The sequence below is a fragment of the Olea europaea genome, chromosome 10, assembly GCF_002742605.1.
Source record: "Olea europaea var. sylvestris chromosome 10, O_europaea_v1, whole genome shotgun sequence".
NCBI lineage: Eukaryota > Viridiplantae > Streptophyta > Magnoliopsida > Lamiales > Oleaceae > Olea > Olea europaea.
Window position 1 is genome coordinate 14,819,874 of NC_036246.1, and position 14,902 is coordinate 14,834,775.

Sequence of the window (14,902 nt, forward strand, 5' to 3'; positions counted from 1 at the left end):
GGAAGAAGAAGAAAAATAGTAGTTTCTTTTATTTTTATTTGGTATATTAGTTTATTTGTTTTATTATAGAATTAAATAGCAAATTTACCTTTCTACCCTTTTAAGTTGGTCAAAAATTGATCAAAATTCAATTTTATTGGTCAATTAACGGTCAAACAAACGGTTTCCATCCATTTGAACCCCCGATGCATATTTTTGAAAGGTTTGAGACTGTGAGTGGCACAAGCTAAAAGTTTGGGCAAAGTCTGCTAATAAACAAAATGTTTGGTATCTCGACTGCAATTTTCCCTAAAAGAATAGGTTTGGAACAAAGATGGTGATGTAAGTATGGAAAACAATGTATAATATGTAGTCGTGAATAGTTGGACCACCTAAATATAAAATCCCTTGAACTGTTAAATAAATCTACCAATGGAGGCGAGAAATGAATTAGATCAGTTGCGCCACCTACTGCAGCCTATTATGCACAACTACTCTTTTAGTATCCCTTCTTTAAATAATATTACCACAGGAATCGTGGAACCCAAAATTCCTTATTCTTTCCTGCCGGTTTTTCTCTAAAACTCGTATTGAAGAGTCCGAGTTCAAATATGAATCTCAAAGCGGAACCAAGCAGATATTGAGTGGGATTTTGATGAAGGAAAGGTATAATCATGTACGAGGACTGCAGAAAAATCGCGTGGCAAGTATAGGGAAATATGCGGTCGGCTAATGCTGTGAATTCATGTTGACCGGGACAAAAGGAAGCCATGGCGAGGGTGGCTTTGACCATATTAATTACTGCAGTAAAGATTCTAATTAATTTTAGGGTAGAATTCTAATTTGATAATTTTGAAGGGTAGTGGACCTAATTTCTCCAAAGTTAAATGGGTTAAGATTAGAGATGGCAATCGGGCTCGTCGACTCAGAGCGCTAGTGACTTGGCCGAGAAAAAGCCCGAGTCGACTCGGAGGCATCAAGCCAAGGTTTGGGCCGAGTTCCCATTTTGGGGAGTTGGCATGAGTCGACTCGACCGACTTGTGAGCCCGTTATAAAAAAATAAAAAATAAAAATTTGGGTTATAAATCTGCTGCCAAACCTGCCCGTTTGGCAGCTAAACTACCTTAACCGACAACTATGAAGCAGCAGGTTAAGGTAGCATTCGAGGTGCCTGTTTTGCCAGCTATTTTGGCTGTCAAACAGGCAGCTAATCTCCTCACAGCAGGCAGGTTATCAAGCTTGGTGGCTAAATTTTGCTGCCTGTTTGGTAGTTAAGAAGGGATTTTTTTTTTTTTTTTAAATTTGTGAAAACCGAGCCGGCTCGGCCTAGTAACACTCGAGCCTTAAATTTTCGGCCGAGCTTTTGCTTTGCTCGGGCAAAAAAAAAGTTCGCCTTAAAAAAGCTCCAACCGAGCCCAAGGCGGGAGTTTCGGCTCGTTGACACTCCTAGTCAAGATTTAAAGCCATCCAAATTTTAATATAAATGGGTCGAGTTGAACATTTGGACTTGGTTGTTGATAATTATTTCACTCATCAACCAAGCCATATGAAATATATTCCAACATATAACATCGTAACATCAAATTTATTGGATATCAAAATCCAAAACATCATAATTTCGCTCTATCACGATACAATTCGAATCCTCCAATTTGATAATGGGCAAGTTGAGTCATTGATGCCAAACTCGAAAATTTACGTGAAAATAATTAATTAAAGTGGACATAAAGCAAAAATTATCCAAACTAAATTAGATAAGAAGTTCCAAATAAGTAGATCAACACCAAATATTAGGAATATGGTTTGAAAATAACTTTATCAACGAAAAAACCAACTTAGATTTTTCATCAGTCATAATTAAAAAACTAGCTTTAATAATTTATTTTCCGTTAATAAAGCAATAAAAATAAAAAAATTCAATTGGAAAGTCTGCTGAAAAATAGTAATTCAAGATTTACTATAGAAATAGAGTTTTGCTATATGTACGCCTAGATTGACACTCCGATGAGCACTTCCCTCACATGGAGAATCCTAAGATTTTTTATTGTCATGGGACCCATCCTTTTATGTGAGGGGAGTGTACACCGGAGTGTCAATCCTGGTGTACAAATAATATTTTCTATATTACTTTTGGAAAATCATGTTTATAATAAATAATAATTAAACAATATTCTACCATTACAAACAAATTTTTGGTCTGTTTCATTAGTAAAATAAATATTTTAATACATCAAATTACCCGATAAAACTTTCATCAACAAAAATGTAGCTAACATATAAAACTTAAATATTAACCAGCGAGATATCCATAACAGTAAAGAGAGAGAAACTAAGTTACGAATAAAACGCATCTCCATCAATGTCTATCTATTGAAACTCTACCAATTATTGCCAACAACATCATCAATCCTATTAGGGTCATTCCATTTAGTGTTGTACAAATGTACGGCTCTTTTACATGAGGGTGCCCCACGAATAAGATATTCAACATGGGCGAGTGTACGCCAAACTGTTCTCATCCTATTATAGTAAGAGATATTCATTTTCTGTGGCCCCCGGGACATAGCTCAGTATACAAAGGACAGGAGTGGGGTTATCTCATACCTTGCTGGCAGCCGCAGAGTAGGGGTTCGATTCCTGAGACGTGGAATTGGACTCTGTAGGCGCCGTGTACAGACAATTCTTATTCCCTGGCCTGTTGGGGCACATCCCGTAATTTACCTCCCTCACAAAGCTCTAGGAGCGGGACGGTAGAGACCCTCAAGATTGGGGTTCAACCTTTAGATATTCATTTTCTGTGACGATTATGCTATGTTATATATATATATATATTTAATTTTGGAAATTTCTCTTCAAATTTTCTTTAAGACCCCTAAATTGCATGGGCCTCCTCTACTCTACTCTCTAATTATTTTATCTCACAAATTCACAATGTAAAAAGAGGTTTTACTATTTTTATTCCTTGATTTAAATTTGAGTAGGATCTTGGTTGCGACATTGAATGTGGCTACAGATCTCCACGTAGTTCTTTGAATCTTGAAAAGTTTTATATATGGTCTTTGTTGCAACATGAAACGAGGCTACAAAATCTTCACCTTGTTATTTGAATTTTTAAGAGTAGCTACACTATTGAGTTGTGTGTTCAAATAGCATAGTTTTGTTGATGTAGAAATTATAGTTTTTTAATAAATAAATTATATCATTATTTATTTATTTTGTATTTTTGCATTTATTTGATATTGATCGTGGGAATTAAAGTGTCCGTGATCACTTATATTAATATTGTTGGGAAATAAAATGGTTCGAGACAATATATATGACACGATATGAAGTACATGATCGCAAACGAACAACAAGATAAACATCAAAAAATTAATTGAAATTGGAATAGAGTATTTGATTCAATTGACTAGTATGAAAAAAAACATATACAATATCTATACCTACACAATTATTTTATATTTCCATATCACAAAACTTGTGAAAGGAGTCTAATATTTATATGGGTGCATATCAAACCCTAGAAACACCACAAAAATAGAAACAAGATAAAGAAATCACGTAGAATAAAGGAAAAACTTTTTTCTCAAAAATCCAACTTAATTTGTGTCAAAACCCCAAAAATATCCACCTTGACACAATTTTTGATGCAAAAACGAAGTTTCAAAATTTCTCCACCTGGAAAAAATAAATCCGACTGCAACGAAAAATTCGAACTTCTCAAGAATCAAACTTTTTCCAACACAAAAATACTTCCCCTCTTTCACAATATCTAACAGGATACGTGAACTCAAACATAGAGTTCTCTAAAATTCACAAACAATTAGAAATTACGAAATAGTATTGAAGCACACCCGATAGCAGAATCAAATTCCAATACTTTCATAGAAGGCCCCTGACTAGTCTCATTAAAAAATTCTAAAAGCATGACAACCGAATCATCATCCACGTACCTATCTCCAATGGGTTTATCCCTGGCAGTGGAATATGATGGAACTGTAGGAAATGATAATAAAGCAGAAATACATATATCCTCCAAACTCGACTAAGCAGTATTCTTCAATATAGAACCCTAACCAAATCCCAAAAGTACAGTACTAAACTGAATCTCTACCACAGTACTAAATTTGTGCTAACTTTTCTTCATAAATTCTGTCTCGACCTTACAAGATGCACATCTTTCTCATCTTCAATACAACATGAACACCCTCCCAAACCCTCGAGACTCCGCATCCTTCAGAGAATTTGTACGCTTTCGAATCAAGAGTACTCAATCAAATAACATTTTTCTTCAAGTCTAGAATATGTCGAACATAATTAAGTGTTCCACATGTTCCATCTACCAGTACGTGTTACCTGACAAAGTTCACTATTACACATTACAACGAAACCTTGCGTCATTGTTTCATATGTTTCAAACAAATCCCAATTCAAACATATATGGAATGTACAAGTTGTATAAAAAATTGTTAAAAATTATCAAAACAACCCCATCACTCAAATAGTTCCCGACCATGTTAGTCTCATATGAAATATTTGATTGGTTTCCATGCAGTCAAATTATTTTTGTTCTACAATTTATCGCAATCCCTCTTAATGTGTCCTTTCATCTTACAATAATAACAAACTTGATCATTGAAATTTGACCTCGAATTGCCCCTTCTCCAATCACCATGAACAACAAGGCCTTCTTCATCTCAGAGATTTAGATCCAACCAAATGTTTCATATTCTCTTTTAAAAACAAGGCATCATACGTATCTTCAATGGTGAGAGTCTCACAACTACACAAGATCGTGCCTCTAAATGAAATAAACAAAGCTAGTAGCGAACACAAAAGAATTAAAGCCAAATTTTCTTCATCATACTTTATCTCTAAAATTTCCAAATCAGTGACGATCTTCTTGAATACAGCCAGATGATATTCCAGGGATCCACCTTATGCCATGCAATGAGAATATAACCTCTACTTCAAATGCAATTTGCTTGTTAGACTTTTAATTATGCACAATTTCTCCAACTTCAATCACAGCGAAACTTCCATTTTCTCCTTTAAAATGTCCTGAAAAATATTGTTAGAGAAATGAATGGATATGTGAAAGTGCCTTTCGATCCTTCAATTGTTCCCTTTCAATCGTCCAAGTTGTGAGTATTTTGTCGAATTTCAACAACTCAGCTTCTAAATCCATTTGAGTGAGTATATCTTGCATCTTTACTTGCCACAACGAGAATCTTCTATTGTGATCCAAGAGCGAAATTTCATACTTCATAACTGTCATCAATAACAAAATCCTTGAATAAATCACAACCAATAGCTCTGATACCACTTGTTAGGATATAAAGATAATATATATGACACGATATAAAGTATATAATCGCAAACAAACAACAAGATAAAAGACAAAGAATTAATTAGTAGAAGAATGAGGTATTTCATCCAAGTGACTAACTAATATAGAGAAAATAAATACAAGAATTGTGCCTATACAATTATTCCATATTTTATACAAAACTTATGAAAAGTGTATAGTATTTATAGGGAAGTTTATCAAACCCTAGAGATACCACAAAGATGAAAACAAGATAAAAAATCATGTGGAATAAAAGAAAAAATACTTTCTCAAAAATTCAATCTATATTGGATAAAAAAAAAAAAAAAAACCAACAAATATAAGTTTGATGCTTACATGTAGAAGCACAGTTTGACACAAATAATATTTTGATCATAAAAAATAATGTTCAAAATCAATGTATAAATGTTTGACACTTTATACTAGAAAGTTGTAATGTTTACTAATTCACTATTCAAGTGAATAGGAATGCATAATTTGATAATGAACAATAATATTGAAGGAGAGAGGGGATCAAGAGAAGAATCAAGAGCAAAGGAAATAATTTATTCATATAATTCAGGTTTTAATTAAAATTTGGTAATTTGGTAATGAAAGATACAATTGAAGGAGGAGGAGATCAAGAAATAAATCTAGGCAAAGGAAATACAAAAATGCTGTTTGTACAACATTTTTTTTACAGCAATTTTCACACCTTAGCACAAAGATGGTGTGTGTGCTATGAAAAAATGTGTGAAAATTGATGTACTTGTAGAATGGTTGAAGGAAATAATGTATTCCTAGAGTTAAGTTGTCAATTACAATGAATAGTCCCTCTATATAGCAAGAAACCAAAAAGAAACTAATATTAAATGAACTTTTACCAAACTAAAACTTTATCAAAATATTCAAATCAATATAATCTAATTAAAATAACATATTTGGAATCAAAGCCCACTTTTAAAATAATATCTAAACTTTATCTATATCTATATTTCTATCTCTATCTTGATCTTCATCATTGAGATTATGCTTTGTCCTTATCGTGGAATGGATCACGTATTGAGTATAATTTTATAGATAATAGTACAATTTATTAAATTCCATTTGGTCCTCGAACATTTCATTTAAATTCTTGGTCATGGTTGTATATGTACATTCGGAGTTCGATAGTTCTTTGATTTGTTTATGGGTGAGATTAATTTGATTGATTAAATATCTTTGTATGTCAAAAACTTAAGAATAAGATAAATAGATAACATGAATTCGTATTGAGAACCGTCACCCTAAAATACTGGTCAAATAACTAGTTAAGTATCTTCTTTTGAAGCTTATAAACTTGAAGGCTCTAAGATAAATTTCAACATCTATGATTGGTTCACATGACTTTTGAAGAAAATGGAACTTAAGTTAACGAAAATAATTAGATGGACAAAGTGCACCATATCTAATTACTAGATCTTGGATGAGGATGAAATACATGTACGATAGGTGAGATGAGAGTGTAGTTTATCTATTTATTTGCCTTAATGAAAAACACAAACTGGTAATTAGTTTGAGTGATCTAAGATCCACTAGACCAAATCTAATTAAATTTAATTTTTGGTTTAATTGAAAGAATGTGCCTAAGCGTCAATGAAGTTTTGACTTTGGAGGATACCATAAAATCCTTGATAGTTTGGAACATCAAGTTCTTTAAAAAGTTTAAAGGTTGTGATCCAAAAGTTGAAATTTTATTATTTAGACTCAATCAAGATTTTAGTTATTGAATTTAGGCAAATTCTTAATTTTTATTTCTTCATTATAACACACACGCGAACATCTAGTAGCAATCTTGAATTCTTGAAATAAAGAATTTTGTTAATTTTTTAGGTAATTTTTGTTTGGTATCCAAGAACTAGCATCAAAGCAATCTAGATTCTTCATGTGATATTCAAACTTTTTGAATCTTGATTTGCATGTTCTATTCAACCGATGTCTAGGGTTAATTAATTATAAGATACTTGAATAATTGAAATTATTTTAAACTATGATTTGTTTATTGTAGCCAATTTCTTGATTGCTAATATCCTATTTACTGATACTGATCATTGATACTGGAAAGCGATTTTCTTGCTTTTTGTTGTTATTTTGACTTTGTAATAAGATGGCTAGATTACAACATCATTAACTTGATTAAATTTACTTTTCAATTAAAATCAAGATTTAAAATATTTGTAAATTTTTTATTCTTGCTATTTTGGGATTTCTTGTACATTATTTGAAGATTTGAAAATCAACCCGACGAAATTAAGAACCGCAGCAGTGAAAGAAAAATTCGACAGACCTGCACACATGGCGCAAATTAGGTTCGGGCTTGGATGGGTCTGGACCCACATGTCGGGTTGGTGAATGGATAACGCTCGACGAGGTTGGCTCGGCCCGAAATTGTTTTATTTTTGCAGTTAGGTGGCAAAGTTTGGTAGCTATTTGAATTGCTACTAATGGATCTTTAGATGTTTTTGGATTAAAGACTTAGATAAAATGTTGGGCTTGAGCTCAATTAGCTTTTAAATCTAAATTTTTGAGTCATTTTTTAGCCACAAATATTTGTTAATAATTTATTTTGGATGGGTGTTTTTAACTTTCTTGAAACATTATCGTTATAGATACTATGACATATAGATTTGATTGTGACAACTTCATGAAACTAAGATTATGACGCATATCATTGGACATTAGTATGTTAAAATTGTATGTTAAATTAGTTAATGTATGTAGTTTGTAATTATTTAATTTATAATCCATTATCTTATAACATTGATTAATAAAGTATTTATGTAAATTAAAATCCATGGTATCCTTTGGTCAATACATAAGCAAAGAAACCTGTTAGCCTCGTGCCATCAATGCAACAAACTCCCTATAAGATTGTCGAACTATTCAGTTGCTTGATTGAATTCCTTTATGATAAGATTTTCTTGAGATAATATAGTTTGTGATCATCATATATATGTTTGAATTACTTTTAGATATCTAAAGAACTAGACAAATGTTGAACACTTAAATTGAAATCATCTAGAACCTCCTATTAGAAGCCCTCATTTTTCATTTTGATGACCAAATAAAATCATACTAGACTTATCCAGATATTTTTTGTCAACTATGATTTGTTTAGTGAGATGGTCCTAGTTTGACCAGTGAACATATTGATATTTCTTGTAGAGGGATATGTTGGATCACAAAGATCAATTAGTCGTTGCATCATTATAGTTTTAAGTATCTACATTATTTCCATGCAGCATATGCTACTATTCTTCACTGCTCAATTTTAATATGCAATTTAGGATTATTTATTAGCAATATATCTCTCAGTCCATTTTCCTTGTTTTAAAACAAAACCAACCTGTTGTGGAAAGTTATGTCAATTGGAAAAGCTAAATGGATGTCTATATCAATTGTGGATAAAGTTAATTTTGTTACTGGGAAGGAATATCTTGAGGAATTTACTGAGACCATGGTAAAGTCCAAGAGGCCTGCATATGATAAGTGGATGACTATTGACAATATGACTCGGTATATATTTTGGCATCAAAATCAAACTTGTTACAACAATTGCCTAAAAATCAGAGTACCTCTTATGAAATGCTAGAAAACCTTTAGGTATGTCTGGGCATCAAAGTAGGATAACTCGTTTTGAAGTCATTCACAAAATACATATCAGTTGCATGACACCCAAAACGCTTGTGAATGATCATATTTTAACTATGATTGACACTTCAACATGGGGAAGAATCAAAGTGCAACAATTAATTCGGACACTCAAATTGATATCATATCGAACTATTGATCAGATAAATTTTCACAATTTATTATGAACTATCACTTTTATAAGATAAAGATGTCATTATTTGAGCTGAAAAATTAGTTGTAGAATGTGAAAATTGGTCTAAAGGGTAAAGGTAGCAATGCTCATGCAGCGATTGGTAGCTTCTCTGGTTCCAAGCCAAAAATTGAATTTGGAAAGAAGATTAAGGGAGTTAACGAGAAGCAATGAAGCAACAAAAAGTCCAAAGCATATGAATGCCAAGAGGCAAGTATTTCAATTGCGATTGCAAAGGATACTGGAAGAAAGATTGTTTAGATGCACTAATCAAAAAGGCAGAGTGTATGTAAGTTTTATGTTGTTGATTCTTGTTTAGCGATTGATTCTACAAATTCCTGTATTGCAGATTCTAGACCTTCTAATCATCTCCATGTCTATGTACTTCAGGAGAATACAAGACTTAGTGGAGAACAATTTAATAATTCAAATAGCTTATGCTATTTATCTGAATAGATCCACTGTTGTACCGAGTCATATTGAGATCGGTAAACCATGTTGTACAATTTTCAGGGCGAACTATTCCATTTAAAAGGTTACTCTTTTGGAAAGAAAATGATCTAATTTCATTAATTGGTTCAATATCACCCAAATGGTATTGTATCCTATAGCAACTTTTGGCAATACGATAAGATCCATTAATATCTTTCCCATTTCGATTCTGAGATTTGTAAAGGTTGTAAGGTTCTGACTAGTCTTTGGTTTTCTACTTTGACTTCTTGGAAAATCAAGTATGTAACTACAAATTTAACAATTTTCCTTTTCATGTTAGGCCACCGATGCGTAGTCTTTATTTTTTGATACATCCTTGTTGAACTTGGTTGGACTGAGTGTAGTGTAGTATGCGTTTTTAGTTATATCCTTCCGTACTCTTTCCAACGCAAATATCTACATCCTTATAGGACATGGACAAACCATGTACTTATGTCTTTTATTAGCAAATACAACTGTCTTTTGTCCTTAGATTCATTCCACCAACATTCACACTCAAGGAGCCAGTAACTACATTGAATTTTTTCCAATTGGTAGCAAATAACACAGTTATAGAAAATAGGCCAAAAATGAGTAACCAAGAGAAGGGGTGAATTGATTTTTAAAAACTTTTTAAAAATTAATCATAAAACAAGCAAGTTAAGAACAAGTAGATCAATCAAATAATAAATTTAACAAAAAAAACAAAATATATATATATATATATATATATTATTTTGCTCTAAAAGAAGCATAACTAAATAAGATATTAACATCTTACTCAAGACTCCAAAAAAATCAATATTATGGAACATGGAGGGACACATTTACTATTGCTATTTGTTAATAATATCTTCTCCACTAAATACAATGGAAACCTACAAAGTTTCAAATAGTGCTTCTTAATTAGTGCACTATTCTAATATTCGTGTAATTAAAATAAATATTGTATTGAATCAGAAGTCCAATAACTCTAATATTATATTATTTGACATGTCCAGTTAAACTATTACAGATTAATAATGATGCAAAATGAGAACTCAAATAAACATTTATTGAAGAAATAGAAGATTATTTAATCGAACGAACTCACATATAATGCTTACTCTATATATTATAAATTGGTCATTGAAAATCACTATTTAACTGTTGGATTAAACTATGGGGTCCTGCCATCTCCATGTTGGCCATTTAAATATTACTTGTATCTAATAGATATTATATGCTAATCGTTCGCTATCTGAAGTTTGTGAAATTACTATTCAAATTTTAAATTATGAACATAATTTTCTAATTATACAATCAAGATGGTGTCTTGTTAATACTATTGAGCCTAAATTTCAACCTTTTAATAATTGTTAGTTGGGATGGTAATAAATGGTTTAACACTATTATTTGTTAAACGTCTTCAATTAATTTCTAAACCATTACTATTCAGAAAGTGCTTTTCAGTTCTATCTATGGAACGCTATTAGTATGATGCCAACATCAAAATTTTCTCGCTATATTTAGCTAATGGTCATAGCCTAATTTTTTATCTAATTATTTTGGTAATACAACATATATACAATTGATTCACTACAATGCACTGTGATAAAAAGTAAAGAATGTTTAAGAATAAATGCATAATTTGAAACCCTTATGAAAAATGTCTTAAGCTCTAACGGTTATTTTTTTTTATAATTTTATTTACTGGCCGTCAATTTGATAGAACTATTTTTTTTACCATTAGGGAGAGAAATTAGTAGTTGAAAATAATATATATAATACATTATATTTTGTTATCTATATTATTGCACCTGACAATATGAATAAGTAATTCAAGTTTACAATGCATTTACTACCTATAAGAATTTAATAAAATTTCACATATTATTGATAAATGTTCCAATTCAAATTAATGTCATGGGAGGATAATTTGGTAATATTATATTTGATATATCTATGGCACGTCTGAATTGTGAAGACAAAAATCTCCAAAACAAAACGGAGCAAATAAAGGAGATGGATACATAACTAATTATAAAACATCAAAACTCCAAAAGATGTTCAAATATTTGAAATATTGATAGTTCATATACCTCACTAAATTATGAGAAAGAAATAAAATCGAAAAAAAAAGTTGTTGACAATATTTTTGTACTTTATGCATCGCTTCATATTGTGTATAACAAGAATATGTTGAAAAAAAAAATCATTGAAGTACATTGATAAAAAAAAAAAAAAAAAAAAAATTGGCCAAAAAAAGGATACAATCCTAGTAAAATTGAATTAATCTAAAAGTGTATACTTATGCAAAAAGAAAATGAGAAAAATAATATCATAATATGTAATGCACGAATCTTAGTATGGTGAATTTCACAAAGATCGTGGTGGATGCAATTGCAAGTCCATATCTTATTATCCTGACAATGAATGAAATTTGAAATGCGGTTATAGCCAACTCATGTGGCATTGCATGACTATTAATGCTATTATTGAAAAATTTAATATATCTAAAGCACAGAATTCAAGTGATAGTATCGTGAGGGAATAAAAATGCGATGTACTCTTTTTTTCCTTAACCAAAGTTTTGTCACATTGAATTTTATTAACAATATTTCAAAGAAACAAAATTTTATTACCTCAATTTTTTTTATAATTATTTGGACTATTTTTCTTTGTTTGGTATTTTTATTCCACTAAATTTTTGTCAAATTAGTTTTTTAGTTAAATAGTTATTGTACAAATAATCATAAAAAGGGAAGTAACTATTGATGATAATTGGTCTTATTAGGACATTTAGATTAGCCATTTTTACTTTGGAAGATTATACTTTGATTGTAACTCCTATTTTGAACTCTATAAATACGAGACTTTGATTCTCAATAAAATACACAAATGAGTTTTGACTCTCTCAGAGCTTATTTGGAAGTGATTTTGAAAATTGATTTTTTGATCGTTAGAAAAAAAGTGGGGTCCACCTGTGAGAGAAGAAATCAAATATGACGACTGTAATAGTGAAATAACGGTCAAAAAACCAAATTTTTGAGAGAAAAAATCACTCTCAAACAGGCTCTCAATTTCTTCTCTTTTATTTCTCTCTTGTTCTTTTAATTTTATAACAAATGAATAATTCTACCACATACATTTTTTTATTCTTAAACATAAAAAATACCTTCATTTTATATTTAATAATATCTATCCTAATTTAATTATTGTTTAATTGATATTTACCCTACTTTATTTAACTGAGAATCAAAATTAATATACTATGAGCTTATTCATTTATCCAATACTCACCATCGCCTCCTATCTCTTCTCCCTTTGAATTCTGAAAAAAAATCACTACCACTTTTTTCTATCATACGATGACAATGTTAAAAATCGTTGTCGTCACCCATTGCCACCATTGTTAATTACCAACGCGATTTTAATGTTAGGAAAATTACTTGAAATTTCTTTTTTCGAATCAATAAACAAGTATAGGTTTGAAAATTTATTTCTACATTGATTATTTAGATATGAAATTATCGACTTCAATGTGAAAAATCTAGCATCGCTTGAGCTGACCATCACCATCATCTACAGCAGTCGCCTCCTCTACAAATCCATCAAATATGTTTTATACCCTACACGAAATGCAATTTTTATTATAATATTTTTTTGGTGGTCAAGTTGGTTTTGGTGACGACTAGCGATGTGGTGAGGTTTAAAGATGGGGATAGAGGCGGACTTAAGTTTCTATATTTCCATTTTATGTAGTTTTGATCAGAAATGGTGTTTGGATGCATTATTTTCAAATTCCTTTCACAGAGTTTTAGATGGTTAATAACACAAATGGTCACTGAACTTTGTAAAAAAATTTCATGGGATCATTGAACTTTAAAAATTTTCATATTCATCACTGAATTTTGTAAAAGATTTCTTAAGAATCATTGAATTAATGATCCCCTAGGTATCTTTTTGCAAAGTTTAGTAATGAATGAGATCATTTTTTAAAGTTCAGTGACCCAGTGGAAATCTTTTGCAAAGTTTAGTGATCCCGTAAAAATCTTTTGTAAAGTTCAGTGATGACTTGGATAATTTTTAAAGTTCAATAACCCCATGAAATTTTTTTATAAAGTTCAGTGACCATTTGAGTTATTAACTCGAGTTTTAGGAGTACATAGTTGTCAAATATTTTTAATTTATTATAACCATGCTAAATTTAAGTTTTTGTGGTGGTTGTCACGATTTGTTTTTCGATAAGTTCAGGTGAAACTTCGTGGTATAGTGTTTGAATAATGTTGAATGTTGTGGTGAAGATACTGAAGGTAAATTTTTCAACGAGTGTGTAGTAGTTTCAAATATCTTACTCAAGTTTTTGGTGGTGGCAAACAATGGTGTTAAGTAATTTTAGACGAGAAACGTGTTAATCATATTTTGTGATGTGTGATGACAAACATTGGTGTGGAGTGATTTTAGATGAGTGGCATATGTTACTCATATTTGTGGTGACGGTACACACATATATTACACTTGTATGTAATTTGTAAAAAATATTGGTTTTTAATGAAAATTGAAATATTGATTTTAAATTTAAAAAAATATGAAATATTAATTTTTAGAAAAGAGTTTTTTTTTTTTTTTTTGAAAAAAAGAAAAAGAAAAAAGGGCATATTTAAGTTTTTTGGACGAAAATAGGGTATCTTGAAGCTGTCCCAAAAAAAAATGACATTTCCACTAATAAAGCCATTCGAAATATCCATTTAGTGATAGACGGTCCCAGCGATATTTTAGTGTTTGTACTATTTTATGACTTTTAAAATCCACTGTTAATTGTATTTCATTTTTTATTTATTTATAACAACTAAGTTCTTCCTCGGCCATATTTAAGATTTACTATTTATAAAGTACATAATGTCGGAGTTACAATTTATCTAACTTTTAGGGCTTGTCTGGTGTAGCTTAAAAGCAGAATTATACTCGTTGGAAGGAAAAAAGTGACCGTTGGAAGCTGCAATCTTTGACCAATTGTGAGAGATGTGGGACCCATTGTGGAAAAAAAGGGCACAAAAATCACTTTTCATCTGCCAAAAAATTTCTACCAGACACAGCCCTAGTAAAAAGGAGAATGAGGATCTACTATTCATACAATAGTAAATGAATCCAATTTTACATTGCATGATGTCATTTTTTATTTTCCATTTTATTTATGTCAAACAAATATTTTTCCACACATCATCCTGCTAGCATTAAAAAATAATTATGTCAAACAAATGTTCTTTCACACATCATGT